Below are 19,492 nucleotides of genomic sequence, written 5' to 3' on the forward strand. Positions count from 1 at the left end.
CCATATTCCTATGCACCAGGAATTGCATGGCGACGACTTTGAACGTCGTGTACAGTTCTGCCACTGGGCACGAGAGAAATTACGCGACGATGACAATTTTTTTGCACGCGTTCTATTTAGCGACGAAGCATCATTCACCAACAGCGGTAACGTAAACCGAAATAATATGGACTATTGGGCAACGGAAAAACCACGGTGGCTGCGACGAGTGGAACATCAGCGACCTTGGCGGGTTAATGTATGGTGCGGCATTGTGGGAGGAAGGATAATTGGCCCCCATTTTATCCATGGCAATCTAAATGGTGCAATGTATGCAGATTTCCTACGTAATGTTCTACCGATGTTGCTACAAGATGTTTCTCTGCATGACAGAATAGCGATGTACTTCCAACATGATGGATGTCCGGCACATAGCTCGCGTGCGGTTGAAGCGTTATTGAATAGCATATTTCATGACAGGTGGATTGGTCGTCGAAGCACCATACCATGGCCCGCACGTTCACCTGATCTGACGTCCCCGGATTTCTTTCTGTGGGTAAACTTGAAGGATATTTGCTATCGTGATCCACCGACAACGCCTGACAACATGCGTCAGCGCATTGTCAATGCATATGCGAACATTACGGAAGGCGAACTACTCGCTGTTGAGAGGAATGTCGTTACACGTATTGCCAAATGCATTGCGGTTGACGGACATCATTTTGAGCATTTATTGCATTAATGTGGTATTTACAGGTAATCACGCTGTAACAGCAAGCGTTCTCAGAAATGATAAGTTCACAAAGGTACATGTATCACATTGGAACAACCGAAATAAAATGTTCAAACGTACCTACGTTCTGTATTTTAATTTAAAAAACCTACCTGTTACCAACCGTTCGTCTAAAATTGTGAGTCATATGTTTGTGACTATTACAGCGCCATCTATCACAAAGCGAAAAAAATGGTCTAACTAAAACATTCATTTCTTTACGTCCTACACGAATACGTAATGAAAAATGGGGGTTCCTATTTAAAAAAACGCAATTGATATCCCTTTGACCTATGGCAGCGTCATCTAACGAGCCAACCATAGCGCATCTGGTTTCCCCCTTCAAGCTAGACGAGTTTCGTTCTTTGTAGTTTTTTCGTTTAACGCTTATTTCGTGAGATATTTGGCTCGGTCACGATCAATGGACCATGCTGTATAGAGGGTCTGTACAAGGGCAATGTACTTGAAGACAATATTATGGAAATGGAAGAGGCTGTAGATGAAGATGAAATTGGAACTATGATACTACGTGAAGAGTTTGACAGAGCACTGAAAGACCTGAGTCGAAACAAGGCCCCGGGAGTAGACAACATTCCATTAGAACTACTGACAGCCTTGGGATAGCCAGTCCTGACAAAACTCTACCATCTGGTAAGCAAGGTGTATGAGACAGGCGAAATACCCTCAGACTTCAAGAAGAATATAATAATTCCAATCCCAAAGAAAGCAAATGTTGGCTGTGGTCGAGCGGTTCTAGGCGCTTCAGTCCGGAACCGCGCTGCTTCGAATTCTGCCTTGGGCATGGATGTGTGTTAGTTAGGTTTAAGTAGTTCTAAGTCTAGGGGACTGATGACCTCAGATGTTAAGTCCCATAGTGCTCAGAGCCATTTGAGCAAAAGGATGTGTTGACAGATGTGAAAATTACCGAACTATCAGTTTAATAAATCACAGCTGCAAAATGCTAACGCGAATTCTTTACGGAAGAATGGAAAAACTGGTAGAAGCCAACCTCGGGGAAGATCAGTTTGGATTCTGTAGAAATATTGGAACACGTGAGGCAATACTGACCTTACGACTTCTCTTAGAAGAAAGATTAAGGAAAGGCAAACCTACGTTTCTAGCATTTGTAGATTTAGAGAAAGCTTTTGACAATGTTGACTGGAATGCTCTCTTTCAAATTCTAAAGGTGGCAGGGCTAAAATACAAAGAACGAAAGGGTATTTACAATTTGTACAGAAACCAGATGGCAGTTATAAGAGTCGAGGGACATGAAAGGGAAGCAGTGGTTGGGAAAGGAGTGAGACAGGGTTGTAGCCTCTCCCCGATGTTATTCAGTCTGTATATTGAGCAACCAGTAAAGGAAAGAAAAGAACAATTCGGAGTAGGTACTGAATCAATGGAGAAGAGATAAAAACTTTGAGGTTCGCCGATGACATTGTAATTCTGTCAGAGACAGCAAAGGACCTGGAAGAGCGGTTGAACGGAATGGACAGTGTCTTGAAAGGAGGGTATAAGATGAACATCAACAAAAGCAAAACGAGGGTAATGGAATGTAGTCGAATTAAGTCGGGTGATGCTGAGGGAATTAGCTTAGGAAATGAGGCACTTAAAGTAGTAAAGGAGTTTTGCTATTTGGGGAGCAAAATAACACATGATGGTCTAAGTAGAGAGGACATAAAATATAGACTGGCAATGGCAAGGAGGTCGATTCTGAAGAAGAGAAATTTGTTAACATCCAGTATTGATTTAAGTGTCAGGAAGTCATTTCTGAAAGTATTTGTATGGAGTGTAGACACGTATGGAAGTGAAACATGGACGATAAATAGTTTGGACAAGAAGAGAATAGAAACTTTCGAAATGTGGTGCTACAGAAGAATGCTGAAAATTAGATGGGTAGATCACATAACTAATGAGGAAGTATGGAATAGAAATGGGGAGGAGTTTGTGTCACAGCTTCACTAGAAGAAGAGATCTGTTGGTAGGAGATGTTCTGAGGCATCAAGGGATCACCAATTTAGTATTGGAGGGCAGCGTGGAGGGTAAAAATCGTAGAGGGAGACCAAGAGATGAATACACTAAGCAGATTCAGAAGAATGTAGGTTACAGTAGGTACTTTGCGATGAAGAAGCTTGCACAGGATAGAGTAGCATGGAGAGCTGCATCAAACTATTCTCAGGACTGAAGACCACAACAACAACAAGGTGTAAAAGAAAGCATAGGACTATAAATAGCTGCTGAATGAAACGCATTTGGCTGTCAAGAGACCAATGTGTGATGCCTTGTTTGACTACCGTAGCAGACTATTGTCAAACGACATGTCGCAAAATCTAAAGAAATTCTGGTCATATGGAAAGGCTGTTGATGGCACCAAAGCTAGTATCCAGTCCCTACTGAATGAGACAGACACTGAAATTGAGGGTAGCAAAGAAAAAGACGAAATGCTTAATTCCATTTTCAAATGTTCCTTTACAACGTAAAATACAGGAGAATTGCTCAAATTTAACCCCTGTACCACTGAAAAGATAAATGAAATAAGTATCAGTGTTGTTGAGAAACAGCGGAAATCGTTAAAACTGAACGAAGCTCGAGGGCCCACTGGAATCCCTGTCAGGTTCTATAGTCAATTTGTTGCTGAGTTAGCCCCTCTTCTAACTATAATCTGCTGTAGATCCCTCGAGCGGAAAACTGTGCCCAGTTCTTGGTAGAAGGCACAGGTCACACCTGTCTGCAACAAGGGTAGTAGAAGTGATCCACAAAACCACTGTCCAGTATCCTTGACATCGATTTATTGTAGAATCTCAGAACATACACTGAGATGAAAGATAGTAAGGTATCTTGGGCAGAATGACCTCATTGCCAACCAGCATGGATTTCGGAAACATCGAGCAAGTGAAACCCAACTCGCACATCTCTCACATGACATACTGAAAGTTTCGGATCAAGGCAACCAGGTAGATGCAGCGTTTCTTGATTGCCGAAAAGAATTTGACTCACTACCACACCTACGTTTATTATTAAAAGTGTGAGCATATGGGGCATGAAGTGAAATTTGTGACTGGACTGAGGACTTTTTGGTAGGGAGAACACAGCATGTTATCTTGGATGGAGGGTCATCGTCAGATGTGCGAGGGGGTAGCCAAGGAACTATCGGAATGACGTTGCCGTAGGCGGAGCTTGTGAAGTACACATTTCTGCCGCTAGGCGTGTACAGCGCAACTCGTCGTCAGTTCAGTGTCGCCTGTGTTGTCGACCTGACTTCTTCTGTTCATCTGCAGTGATTGTTTTTGCTAGCGCTGTTTTGTTCTTGTTTCGTGTTTTATGATGGCTAGTTTAAGTGAAGAACGTGCAGCTGTGAAATTTTCTTTTCTACTCGGTAACAATGCTGCTGAAACTGTTTTAATGTTGAAAACAGCTTACCAAGATGATGCTATGGGAAAAACTCAAGTGAATGAGTGGTCTGCTCGATTTAAAAATTGTGACATGTCGATTGATGACAAATCTCGTTCTGGATGCCCATTAACTGTCCGAATCGACGAAAATATTGAAAAAATCGGAGAGCTAGTGCTCACAGACCTTCGACAGACAGCTAATCAACTGTCAGTGATTAGGGGATTACCTTTGAGCTCGGTTCAGCGAATTTTAACGGAAGTTTTGAGAATGAAAAGTGTTGTGAGCAAGTTTGTTCCTCGGATTCTGACTGATAATAAGAAGGAACGTCGAGTTGAAACATGTTGTGCTTGGAAACAACAGTTTGAAACTGATTCAGATTTTCTGTCAAATGTCAGTACTGGTGATGAGACTTGGTGCTGTGGTTACGATCCAGAGACAAAGGAACAGTCAAGCCAGTGGAAGATGTCAACACCATCACATCCAAAAAAGCGTCGACAAGTCAAATCAAACATTAAAGCAATGGTCATTTGCTGTTTTGATGCCAGAGGTATAGTCCATTCAGAGTTTGTTCCCCCACGGTCAGACTGTCAACAAAACCTTTTATCTGGAAGTCTTAAGAAGTTTAGGCAACACTGCCCCAAAAAAGACTCCATGTGTGGCAGACAGCACGACAACGCACCTGCACATGCAGCCATCTCTGTTAGACAGTTTTTAGCTAGAAATGGCATGGTTCCTCTGTCCCACGCACATTACTCGCATGACCTGGCTTCGTGATATTTTTTCTTATTCCCACACATGTAAAGGGGCATGAAAAGACACCGATCTGACAATACTGAAGAACTCAAGAAAAAACGAGGAAGAAGCTGTCATCCATTTACAAAGATGATTACAAAAGATGTTTTGAAGGTAGAAGCACCAGTGGGACAAATGTATTAGTTGCAATGGACAGTATTTTGAAGGGGATAGGGTTGGTTTTTAAAAAATTTGAAAATATACAGCTTTTAATAAATAATTCCGGTTTTTTGGGCTCTCCCCTTGAAAAAGCAACTTTGCATTTGCCCCAGAGAAGTGTGTGCTGTTCGTATCATATTTGCAGACAATATTTATAATAAAATCAGGCTTTTTGCAGAAGATGCAGTTATCTATAATGAAGTACTATTTGAGATTTTCATGTGGATCTTGATAAGATTTCAACATGGTGGAGAGATTGGCAATTTCCTCTAATGGTTCAGAAATGGAACATTTTGCACTTCACAAAACGAAAAAAAGGAGGGTCCTAGAACTATAAGATCTATGAGTCACTGCTGGAATCGGTCAATTCATACAAATACCTGGTTGTAAAGCTTCATAGGGATATGAAACGGAATGACCACATAGGTTCCATCGCAGGTAATGAAGGTGGTAGACTTCGGTTTATTGGCAGAGCACTGGGGAAGTGCAATCAGTCTCCTACAGAGATTGCTTACAAATCACTCACACGACCAGCTATAGACTATTGCTCGTGTGTGTGGGACCTGTACCAGATAAGATTAACACAGGCCATTGCATGTATACAGGGAAGGGCAGCACAAATGATCACAGGTTTGTTTTATCCACGGCAGAGTGTCACAGTGATTCTGAAAGAACACAACTGGAAGACTCTTGATGATAGATGTAAACTATCCCAAGAAAGTCTATCAACAAAGTTTTAAGAGCTGGCTTTAAAAGATTACTCCAGGAATATACTACAACCTGCTATGTATTACTCACATAGTGATTGTGAGGATAAGATTAGAATAATTGCTGCATGGACAGAGGCATTCGAACATTCTTCCCGCATGTTAGTGGAACAGGAAGAAGCCCTAATAACTAATACAATGGCACATACCATCTGCCATGCACCTGACAGTGGATTACAGAGTATAGATGTAGATGTCGATTAAGAACAGATAAAAATAAATTTAATGTGTTATTTGATGATTAGTGAGCTTGTGTTCTTATTTTTTTGGGAAGGAATTTTGGAGAGCTAGTGTAAATTTGCCTTTAAGTATTCATCAATAGTGTAAAAGTAGTGTGTGACGAGTACTTATTGTACTTTTTTCCTGAATGATAGCCCTTTACTATGGGAAGTGTATTGTACACTGGTCGTCTATATTCCTGACACCAGCTTGATATCTACTTAATCTCTGCGGCAGCAGATGAATGTTCGAATTTCTCCTGGTATTGTGATCATGTATACCCCTCTTTATTATGCAGAGGTGAATGTTTTTTAAGAAATAAGACTGTTTCCGTTGTATAAATATAAGGTACTGGTAAAATTTCAAAGTCTTTGATCTAGGATGTTCTTGGTTCATTATCTTTAATAGCTTTTTCTGCATTATAAATATCTTTTTGTGTGATGACTGCCAGAAGCGGATGCCATATGTTGAAATGAAATAGGCCAAAAAGATTGTTTTTAATGTATCTGTGTTGCATTTTTGGCTGAGGATTGCCGGCCGGAGTGGCCGAGCGGTTAAAGGCGATACAGTCTGGAACCGCACGACCGCTACGGTCGCAGGTTCGAATCCTGCCTCGGGCATGGATGTGTGTGATGTCCTTAGGTTAGTTAGATTTAAGTAGTTCTAAGTTCTAGGGGACTTATGACCACAGCAGTTGAGTCCCATAGTGCTCAGAGCCATTTGAACCATTTTGGCTGAGGATTCTAAATGCATAACATAGACTGCTCAGCTTATTCAGTACATATCCTTGTGTACATCCCACTGCAAACTGTTATCTACCCATACTCCCAAAAATTTCATTGCTTGATCGATTTAATGACCTTCTATTTCTATTGGTGTCATGTGACTAGGGTGATTTTTTGATAAACAGAAGAGCATGTGGACTGTTTTATTTGCATTTTTGTGGATCCAAGACAGCAGCCTGTCCGTTGAAGCTGATAATTGGTCACTCATTTGTTGCACTGATGTGCTACTGAACAACAGATTCCTATCATCAGGAAATAGTACAGTTTAAGTTTTAGGACAAGCAATTAGAACTTCGTTAGAGCAACTTCTTTCTTTGCTAATGCTAGAGACATCAATTACTTGCATCCTATTTGTTAAGTAAGACTCAAGCCATTGATTACATACATCTCAGATGCCATATGCATCTAATTTCTGAAGCAATATCTGGCGATTAACCAAATCAAGTGCTTTGGTTAGGTCGATGAACAATCCAGAGGAGAATTCTCTGTGATTAAAAGAGGAGAACATTTGGCCAGAAAGAGCAAAGAGGGCATCATTAACAGATCTGTGCTCATGAAGCCCAGATTCATGTTCCCAAGTTTTTTTTATTCAGGAATTCTAACACACGATGCTGATGACGTTTACAATTACCTTTGATACTTCTACTAGGACGGATATTGGCCGATAATTATTTACATCATGTGGCTCATCCTTTTTGAAAACTGGGATGATTTTTGAGATTTTGAAGAGTTCCAGAAAGCAGCCATTGCTAATGAACTGTTTATTACATCACAAAAGTGTCCAGCAATTTCTGTGGCAATATTTTTATTAAATGGTCAGACAAACCATCAGTAGCACAAAAGCATGAGTTTTCTGTTTCTCTGATAATTTTATAACCCCTGCAGCTGATGCTGGTGTTAAGAAGAGAGACCTGTCTGCTTTTTTAGCAGTATTTCAAAATTTTTTGTGGTTTGACCATTCCTGAAGAAAGATGGTTTATGTTATTTGTGAAATGTGCGTTATAAAATTCATTTATTTCTTTAGGATCAGATTTTTTTCCCATTCTCACTTAGAAAATCTGGCAGTGGTTGTTTAGGTTTCGTTCCTATTGTACCACTGACAACTCTCCACGACTCTCCACACGCTCACGCTGCTTGCATTTTCAATGCACTGATTGACAGAGCTTCTTTGCCTTGTGTTTCACGTTCTGAAGAACGTTTTTGTATATTTTGAAATAATTAAGAAAATTAGGGTCTCTGTTACTTTCACTTTCCGTGTATAGCCTTTGCTTCATTTTACAGGGAGTGAGTATATTGTATGTTACCCACACTTTGTATTCAGGTTTCCTGGGGTCCTAATTACATGTTTGTTAATAGGAAAGTCAATATTATAACAGTGGCTCACAGTGTCATCAAAATTTTTAGCCTTTTTATCAGTGTCTTATTCCAGGTAAACATTTTCCCAAGACTGTTGTTTTAACAAACCTAAAAAACTGTGAACTATCAGGACTGTTAATAGACCTCCAGTAAATTATTTTTCATTAGGTTAACGTGGAATTTAATTTATATCTATAGCTACACCTACATCTACATTTCTATTCTGCAAACCACCTTGAGGCGCATTCATTGGACTTCTTCCTGTTCCTTTAATGTATGGAGTGCAGGAAGAATGAATGAATGTATGTCTCTGTGCATGCAGCAATATTCCTGTCTTATCCTCATGATCACTATGTGAGTGATGTGTAGTGGGCTGTAGTATATTCCTCCCAAAGATTAAACAAATCTGTGACCATTCATGCTGCCCTTCTCTGTATACATTCAATATCCCCTGTTAGTCCTATCTGGTATGGGTGCCACACACTTGGGAAATGTTCTTGTACCAGTTGCATGAATGATTTGTAAGCAATCTCCTTTGTAGACTGTTTCCACTTTCCCAGTATTCTACTACTAAACCGAAGTCTACCACCTGCTTTACCCACAACAGAACTTATGTGATCATTCTATTTCATATCCCTACAAAGTGTTACACCCAGGTATTTGTATGAGTTGATCGACTCCATCAGTGACTCATTGATATTATAGTCATAGGATCCAATCTTTGCACGATGTTGAGATCTTATCAAGATCTGACTGAATATTTATACAGCTTTTTTCAGATAGTATTTCATTGCAGATAACTGCATCAACTGCAGAAAGCCTGATTTTACTATAAATATTGTCTTCAAGGTCATTAATATACAATACGAACAGCACACACTTCCCTGGGGCACATCTGACAATGACTCTCAATCCAAGATAATTTGCTGTCACATATATATCAAAAAGTCCTTAATCCAGTCACAAATTTCACTTGATACCCTATACTTCAACAATAAGTGTAGGTGTGGTACTGAGTTAAATACTTTTTGGAAATCAAGAAATACTGCATCCACCTGGTTGCCTTGATCCAAATCTTTCAGTATGTCACGTGAAAAAAAGTGCGAGTTGGGTTTCAAGTGATGGATGTTTTCGTAATCCATGCTGTCTGGCTCTGAGGAAGTCACTTTGTTCAAGATACATCATTACATTGGACCTCAGAATACATTCTAAGATTCTACAATAAATATATGTCAAGGATATCCGAAGGTAGTTTCACGAATCACTTCTAGTACGCTTTTTGTGAATTATTTTCGGTGAGGTGGATATGAAGTTTATTTTATATGGTAGGCTTACATCAAACAGGATCATTTGACAACTTCTCAAGTTTTATTACTGGGGTGGAGTAATGGTTTACAATGATTGTGTCAGTGGAAGAAAAGGAAGTGGGAGTTATTCTATTAGGTTCTGTTACAATATTTTCCATTGAGAATGTTTCTAGCACAATTCTTAAATAACTAGCATCATGTGAGGCCACTCCTAAATTTACATTAATTTCAGAGCACACAGTAACTTTTTTTCCTTTTCGAAACACGATAATTAATTGCAGATTCCATACTTTGTAGAAAGTGAAATATGTTTTCATCTGGTAATCTGAAACTGCAAATTATGACTGTCTGCTGGTGTTTCAGTTCAGACACACAGTGTTCAAAGGGTTTTTCTATGTTTAAATGAGACCTTTTATTTATTTCACTGGACTGAATCACATCTCTTACAAGTACAAAAGCAGCCACCACCGCTTTTAGCGGAACTGCAGTAGCTAGTGCCTATGGCATCCTTCGGAAAATTAAAAAATGAGAGCTCATCAGCTTTCATCCAACGTTCGGCGGAGCATATAATATCTACAGTGGGAAGGTCGGAGAAGTAATAATTTCAAATTTTAGGAATTTATTCCGTATATATTGGATGTTTTGATAAAAAATACGAAAGGTACCTTTAGTTTCACAAGGCCTGTCACTTATAAAAAACATTTCCGCACTTGAAGGGCAACTTGGCCTTATTGGTTCTGTAGTACCTGATATTGCAGCATTCTGCAGTATTACGCCGACAGCATACTGTGGCAGTCGACCGCGACCGTAAGCAAACGAGGACTTGGACTGTCCGAGAGAAGAGGAGTGGTGCAGGTAAATAAGCCCTGTCTTCCTCTGTAAGGGCTGCCATCCTTCTGTTTGTACAGGACAAGTTGGCGACTGGCGCGGTGGGTGTCGGGAACAGCCATGCTCCCGCATTAGAGCTGCTGAAGGGAAAGGAGCAGTGAGCGGAAGGCAGCGTCGGCTGCTTCTCAGCAGTGCTGACACCAATACCCAGGTTTTGCACTTAAAGGTTCCTGTAAACGATCAAATGTGATTGACAAAATTGCTTTTATCTTGCCATGGATTTGCCAAGCAAACCCATACACGTTCAAACAACATTTGTCAGTTTAGCCTTACTTTGAAGCAAATGCTTTTCATCTTCGTAAATATTTTGACATAGTGAGAATGGCCACAAGTGCAGACAAACCAGTCCTGGCATTGACTTTGTCACAATGTTTACAGATGAAGAAAACAAAACTCTTGTCTAGGGAATGGCTAAAAATGAGAGATTTGCCCATGAATATGTGCTAAAGGAAATATTACCCTCAGAACACCATAATTACATCAATTTTCCTCGAATGGATAATGAAATTTTTAAATACTTGTTAAGGCCATCCTAAAGGAGCAAACTTGTCTGTTGAGTTAGTTCTTATTTAGTCACGGATGTGTCAAACAAGTTCGTACACGTACCGACAAAGCTTGTCAATTTAACCTTGCGTTTGAAGCAGAAGCTTTTCGCGTCTGCTGTATTTTAGCACTAGAGGGAATGGCTACAAATGCAGATCAAATGTTTTTAGTAACATGGAGAGCTGCACCAAATCACTCTTCGGACTCTGACACTGTGTTTAAAGAAGAAGAAAACAAGACGCTGGTCCAGGGAATGATTTAAAATGAAAGAGAAATATACAACTGAAAATCTGTCAATGGAATTGTTACATTCAGAATCTGATGATTTCATAAACTTCCTGCAGATGGACAGTGAAACGTTAAAAAAATTGTACCTCTTCAAGCTTTCCCGGCGAGATCTTGACATGTGGAATAATCGGGTCTACTGCCGGATGTTTGTGCCAGAGCGAAACAAACATCCGGCAGTAGACCCGATTGTTCACATGTTAAAAAAATTGTTTAGCGTTATTTCGCCCTCACATTGAAAAAGAAGACACAAGTATGCGAAAATTTGTTCTCTTCCACTTATTCCTCTAATGACAGTTCATTAAAATACCACAATGTAGGCGTATATAGCCCACGCGCTTTGTGGTAGAACCAGTGAACTTCGATTTCTTCTATTTCATTCCACTTCCGATTGAACGTGACTGTATGGGTAACATATTGATTTTGTTCATAACCTCTTCAAGCGTAATGTATGGCTGGGAAACATGCTATACCTGTACCATTTTGGTAACTGTCAGTGCTATTTTGTTTTTATACTTGACCGCCATTTCCACGGTTGTGGAAACTCACGATATGACGAGATAGATTACTGTAAAACAGTTTTCCACGAAGCATATGCGGCGAAACTTCGTCACAAATAACATCTGCCATCGTGTCGAACTTTCCGTCAATCCAAATTTTCTGTCAAACACGTCAGACGTGATCTATGCTTAACAAACATACCATATAGTTACATACATGGTCAAATATTTGAAAAGCTTACTTGAGTTTGACAAAATGCTTATTCGTTTAGGGGGGCCTTTAACACGAAATCGCAGGCGACACTCGCAGAAGTGTTGCCCGCTTGTCAATCATGTCGGATCGGAAATCACATAATTTGTTGACATATTCATGCAAGAGTGTTTAACCCATAACTTATGTATTATTATCTATCGTAAACAATGAAAAATGAATAATGATAAATGTACAACTTACGACACAATGAAACAAAAGTAAAAAAACAGATTTTTGTAATCTGTTTGCACATTACATTCATTAAACCCATACAGCAGGAATTTTATATAGTATTCTTAATTTCGCCTGAAAGGACTGTCCAAATGTTGTTCACTGAAGATCACTTCTTTTGTGTTTGTTGCAAGATGATGAGGTTGATGATTATGAAATTGGGGCATTGTATTGACGATCACTTCATTGATGCTTATTTCCATTATTCCATCTCATGTCCAGTACTCTCTCGCCAGCTGCTGCACAATTCTGCAGTAATCCTGTCAGTCCTGTGCAGTAACTGAAAGGAAAGCAACATTAAGAAGATTCTGCAATTGACATGTCACCAGTGACATTGTTCTCTCTGAAATTGTGTTTTATTTTAGCCTAAGCCAATTATGTCGGATTTAGATCGCAGTTCTAGGGTGGTAAACACACTACTTTGTGGCCTTTGCTCTCAGTGATTTCATGCACGATGTACACTTCCACAGATGGTTTGTTTTCCTTTTTAACTCAACAGGTTGAAATCAGCCTGGACATTAGCCGACGACCCTTCTCTAACAGAATGCTCCAGCAGTGAACGCTGATGTTTGTCTCCCTGACGGTGTAAACGATGCCTCTTTGCAGGATACAGTATGTGAAGTGTACAACTTCATCATGGTCCTGTGTGACACTTCTCTCGCTATCCCCCACCCCCACCCCACCCAACCATCTACAGTGTTTAGAGTAGATGTTGTGTGCCTTACTTTAGATAAACTCTCCACTGAGACGTGTGACAGCAAAGCATTCGTCTTCTTCGTCAGGGCAGCCAGATGCATCCACAACCCACATTCAAATGCTGGACACCTTCCAGCTGCTGACAGATGCAGATGACGACCATACCACAGCCAAAACCTCAAGGGAATGCGTTCTCTCCATTATCTTCTCTTTATACCTGCCATACATGGACTAGACCTTGGTCAATGAAATCTCCTTGCTCCCCTGTAGGACATTGCTTTCACTGTCCTTCGTGACTACAGTACTTTGCCATATCCAACATCTCCTGTGCAGCTTCTACCCATGCCCCGCACTACTGGGTGGGAGGAGGGAAGAGGGGGCTCTGTGGCGACCGTCTGCCACCCAAATAGCTTATTTGTGCTTTGACTGAACAGATTCTTTGGTTTAACTTCACTACAGTTTTTGTGTTCTGGTTGGTTTGCATACTGTGCATTTTTGTGTTAGATTTTTGTGAAGAAAATTGTATTCAGTAAGTTAATGTGTGTTGGTGCTACTATTCCCTCATCTACTTCAAGGGGATGGAAGTTACCACAAGATCTTTCGATAATATCTGCCTACAGTAGTTGTAGATTTCAAGCATTGCCCACTTGACAGCCAAACCTGTGTTGGTCACCATTTCTATCTGTAGCCTTATGCTTCGTCTTATAGCTGTTACGCAGTAGTCTCTAGTTCCTTAGAGTTTTATTAAAGTGACTGTAAATCACGGAGAGTTGCTTCCATGATGAACTGTTCTACTAGGTACAGTTCACAGAACAAAACTACTCACAGGGAAAATGGCTAGGTCCCACGTCAGGCATTCTCAGTGTGTGCAGCCTCTTCATAAATTGTTGCATCACTAATGTTCTGTTAATGTCCATGTTGGTTTTTGGCGGTAAAATATCATACCATCGAGACATACTATACACAACAATGGAGATGAATACCAATCACACTGCTGGTATTGGATATCAATAGCGATAGCAAAATATGTAGTGATTTGACTGGTATTGTTAGATATCTTCTGAAGAAAGTGGTAGTGTCACTGTACAAGTAGCTCACAGTCAAAGTTCCTGGTCATCGCTGAATCACAGTTCGCTAGAACTCCGCCAAAACCAGTTCCAAGCCCGGTTGAAAAAGGAGGAGGGGGAGGAGTAACACCTCGTCAAAAAACCTTGGTTCACCTGGCCCAGATGATAGTACCTTGTCAGGCCCCGTTGCCATGGATGCGTTGAAGACCTCAACGGTAGTGAAGGCGGAGATGAAGATCATCGGTACAGCGGTACTGGCGGAAGAGGCGGCCCAAATCCACTAGCGTCTGTTCTGGAATCCAACGGGTAGTGGTCAGCGTCTGTTCACCTAGTTGGTGCGGCTGCTCCATGTTCTTCTTGATCTCAAAAAACAAGTCGTGAACATGTGACCTTCATAGAGGATCACCACAAAACAACTCGAATAATCATGATGGAACAAAAGGAAAGAAATCCACTACCCCAGGCATCAGTCTCTAGACTGAATCTTCTTGGTCATCGGATTATGGGGGACCAGGAACGTCATGCGCAGAAGAGTCGGAGCTTCTCAAAATATCTAAGACCAAAACAGAAAAACTTCATAGGAACTCTCAACACAAACACACTCTCCAAAGTAGGTAACCTGACAAATACTATGGAAAAATTCCACATAAAAATTCTTGCGATTCAATAAACACGATTTACTGACGAAAATCATTTTTATTCAGGAAACTTCAGAATCTATAAAGGAAAACCTGCAGTCCAGCTGAACACGGGACCCGAACAATTTGGGACGGCTTTTGTTGTGCACAAAGCAATTATAGACTCGATAATAAACTTTCATTCAACATCAGAAAGAATTTCAATACTCTCAGTAAGATCTGGAAACAAAGCATACACACAGATAAATACACATGCCCCCACAAATTATTACAATAGAAAAGATCCACAGGCAATAGATGACTTCTGGGAACTACTTGAGGAAACCTCAAATAAAATCCCTACTCATCACGTGAAAATTATTTTAGGAGATTTCCATGGACAACTCGGCAAAGAGAAAAAACTCAGGAAAACAACGGCAATTCATACATTTCACAAGAGAACAAATAAAAACTGCGAGAGACTCATAAACTTCTGCGAAAATTTTGATCCTAAAATCATGTCTACACAACTCCTGAAACCTGTAAACAAACTTACAACTTGGAAATTAACAAATTCAGCTTTGGGTGAATTTAAGATAGACCATGTTGACATATCTAACAAGAAAACGAAAGAAATACTCAACGTCGAACAAGAAAGGGAGTTTTTGAGTCAGACCACCATCTGCTGCAAATAAAGATTAGATTTCAACCTAACACAAAGAAACCATCAATGAACAAAGTAGAACTGATCCACATTACCTTAAATTTAAGAAGAGGGAAATTGCAGGAAATTGGGCAATCAAACGCAACGAACGAGAAGGAACTTGCAGAAGTACTGAAAAACACTATGAAATTTGGCAAACCCCCAAGAAAGCGAAAACACAGATGGTGGAACAGCGCATGTGATCAAGCAATAGAAGAAAGAATACAAGCTTGGAAAACTTTCAGTAGCAACAAAACTACGGAAAAATGGCAGGAATTTTTGAGAATACAGAAGAGTTCATCCAAGGCAATACGGAGAGAAAAACGTAGATATGATTTAAGTTGGCTTAAAAAATTGATCAAGAATTTATCAAGAACACCACTAGAAATTTTTACAAAATTTTCAAATAAAACCTAACATGGTATCACCCACCTAATCTGTGCTTTCGCCGGCCTGATGGATCACTGGAAACCAAGCCTAAAAAGAACCGTCAAATTTTAGCTAAATATTTTCACTCACTTCTCAACTGCGAGCCTCCGACAGAACAATTAGATTTCGAAATACCCACATCCAGTCCCGATTCAAATCCATCATCACTTAAAGAGGTAAAGGAAATAATAAAGTCTTTGAAGAACAACAAATCTCCAGGAGATGACGGAATCATAGCAGAAGTATGGAAATTAAATGACAGTAATCTCACACAAGCAACCCGCAGAATTATATAAAATATTTGGGAACCTGCAGAGTGGTAATGTGTATTAATTCACCCTCTCCACAAAAAAGGGGCAAAAACTTATCCAAGAAATTACGGAAGAATTTCACTGCTCCCTGGAACATACAAAATTCTTTCAAAGGCCATGTTAAACAGACTAGAAGAACAAGCGGATCAGTTAAAAGGGGAGTGACAGGCAGGGTTTCGCAAAGGTCGATCTTGCATCGAACAGATATGGAACTTAAAAACAATTTTGCAAATGAGAAGATGTAGAAATACTGTGGTAACTTTTGTCGATGTTAAAAAGGCTTACGATTCAATAGATAGACAAACATTATTCCACATTTTAGAAGAGTTCAGGATTGACGGGAAAACAAGGTCAATTATTCAACAAGCATTAACAGACACAACCTCCAAAGTTAAATTCATGTGAGAAACATCAAAAGCATTTCATATCCACACTGGTGTTCGCCAAGGAGATGGAATGTCTCTCCTTCTGTTTAACATGGTTCTGAAAAAAAAAAGGTAGGACACGGGAAAAGGAAATAAAAGGAATTCAGCTTGGGATTAAAAAAGAGCAGACAATCAGAGTGAAGTGTCTGGCTTTCGCGGACGATCTCGCCATTCTAACGAATAATAGAGAGGAAGCTAAACTTTCATTGGAAAAACTGCACGAAATTTCACAGAAAACAGGGCTACAAATTTCCTACGAGAAAACACAGTATATGGAAAACAAACCTGTAGATAATCTCTCCAATACTACTCAATACGGGAAAATGGCACAAGTTGCCCACTTCAGATATCTGGGAGAGATAATTCAACCATCAGGACTGAACTCAACAGCCAATAAAGATAGAATCAAAAGATTGCAAAAAGCATATAAGCTCACTTGGAATCAAATGGTTCAAATGGCTCTGAGCACTATGGGACTCAACTGCTGTGGTCATAAGTCCCCTAGAACTTAGAACTACTTAAACCTAACTAACCTAAGGACATCACACACATCCATGCCCGAGGCAGGATTCGAACCTTCGACCGTAGCGGTCGTGCGGTTCCAGACTGTAGTGCCTTTAACCGCTTGGCCACTGCGGCCGGCTGGAATCAATATGATAAGAAATCTATTTCTGTCAATGCGAAACTAAGGCATTACAACACAGTACTCCTACCAGAAGCACTTTACGCTGCAGAAACTAAAGTGATTCATGTTCATATGAAGATATGAAGATCATGAAATCAGAGAGACTGAAAAGCAGGAAAGAAAAATTCAGAGGAAAATATATGGACCAGTGTTTCGGAAAGGAATTTGGATGAAGAGGTCAACTAGTGAGATTTTCAAAGACATAGAAACAATAACCGACACCATTAGAAAGAGAAGGATGAAATTTTATGGACATATCAGCAGGATAAATAAAAACAGGCTCACAAGGCAAATCTTTGAGTTAGTGAACAAGAGCAAAAACAAGACAAAGTGGATCACAGAAACAGAAGAAGACATTAGAGAACTGGGGATCACACACAGGACAACATAAACAATAGAGAACAGTTTAGAAACATCATAAAGAAACACACACTTAAACTAGAACACACGGAGAACAGAACGGGAAAAAGATGGCCGTAAGAACGCAAGAGAGAACACAATGAACGTATGAAGAGAATTTGGGAAGAACGAAGAAAGAAGAAGAAATCATGACTACTCAAGTTCAATCGCTCTCTTAAAAGGGAATAACCGAAAATAATAATGTGTATACTAGCCAGATGTAAGCTATGCTATCTTCCATCTGCTGGCACGGGGATCTACTACAGACCAGGGGTCTGGCTCAGCCGCAATATCAAAATTGATGGCGCCCTGGGTCTTTGTTCAATTTTAACGAGTGCGTAAACTCTTTACTGATTGCAAATGTTAAGCGTACAAGATAGAAGGTATTTTAAACTGTATTATAAAACAAGTGTAGAGAATAATATCCACGATTATTAGTGTTAGAATCAAGTATGGAAATAATTCGATTTGATATCAGAAATACCATGTGAAGCTAGACAATTAATTTTCGATTGAATACAACACTTAACTGCCTTATACGACGTTCGATTTTCCACGTGTTGGTCTTCATTTTGATCACATGGATACTCACATAGTTTCAGGTGCTTTAAGACGTAATATACACTAACTGATTTTCATTACCTACCATTGTACTCTAATTCATTATTTGTAACTTATTGCATGTGTGAAAATTAAAATTTGTGCAAAAACATTTACCATTTTGAACCATCTATATACCCCCATGCTTCAACATTCTTCAAAATGTTCTTATAAGCAGGATCGCCTACATCGTACGAGAAGTTAAACATCCTCACCTTGTCTGCAAAGTTTTTCTGTTGGCATGATTTCCATTGAGTGTACTGCATGACAGATCTGCCTGCCGCCGCTGCCCGCTCAGCCGTCAGTGTGACAACACGCCTGCCGTGCACAGCCGGCGGCCGCAAATAGGCGGCGAATCTGCAGACTGGCTCTCGCTGTGGCGGCTGTACGAGAACGAACGACGCAGCAAAACGCATTTCAACGACGCGACCTGACCGCCGCGGTTAAAGGTCGCACACCGCGTTCTGTGTGGCCAGGCCTTAAACGCCACTGACTGTGCGGCCAGCGTTGCTAACATTATTGTTTGTGTTAGAATCTGCTGGTGACTTTTATCGCCGATACGCCGTTACTCGATATTTAATAATATGAAATCGTACCCAGGGTAATTTGTTTGTGATAAATCTTCAAATGGTTCAAATGGCTCTAAACACTATGGGACGTAACATCTGAGGTCATCAGTCCCCTAGATTTAGAACAACTTAAACCTAACTAACCTAAGGACATCACACACATCCACGCCCGAGGCAGGATTCGAACCTGCGACCGTAGCGGCCGCGTGGTTCCAGACTGTAGCGCCTAGAACCGCTCGGCCACCCCGGCCGGCGACTAACATGGGATATTGAACTATACAGGAAGGGCAGCACGAATGGTCACAGGTTTGTTTGACATGCGGGATAGTATCACTGAGAGCTGAAAGAACTGAACTGGCAGATACTTGAAGATACACGCCAGAGAAAGCCCACTTACAAACTTTTAAGAACCAGCTTTACAGGGTGACTGTTGGAATATACTATGTATCGCTTCCATGTCGATCGTGTGGACAACGTTAGACTAATTGAAGCAACCACAGAGGCATTGAAAGTCATTTTTCCGGAGTTCGATACGTGAATAGACGGGAAAAAGTCCTTACAAGTGGTAGAATAGGGCGTACTCACAGCCACGCACTTCACAGTGTTTCGGAGAATATAGATGTAGATATAGAATTATCTCTGGGTCCAAAAAAAAGCAATTAGATCTTGAATACAGTTTTGCAGAGTTGTCGCTTTGTTTTCTTTCCTTTAAAGGTTTCATTTATTCAAATGCAATACTGTAGTAGTCTACGAATCTATCCATTA

The sequence above is a fragment of the Schistocerca piceifrons genome, chromosome 1 (genome assembly GCF_021461385.2).
Source record: "Schistocerca piceifrons isolate TAMUIC-IGC-003096 chromosome 1, iqSchPice1.1, whole genome shotgun sequence".
NCBI lineage: Eukaryota > Metazoa > Arthropoda > Insecta > Orthoptera > Acrididae > Schistocerca > Schistocerca piceifrons.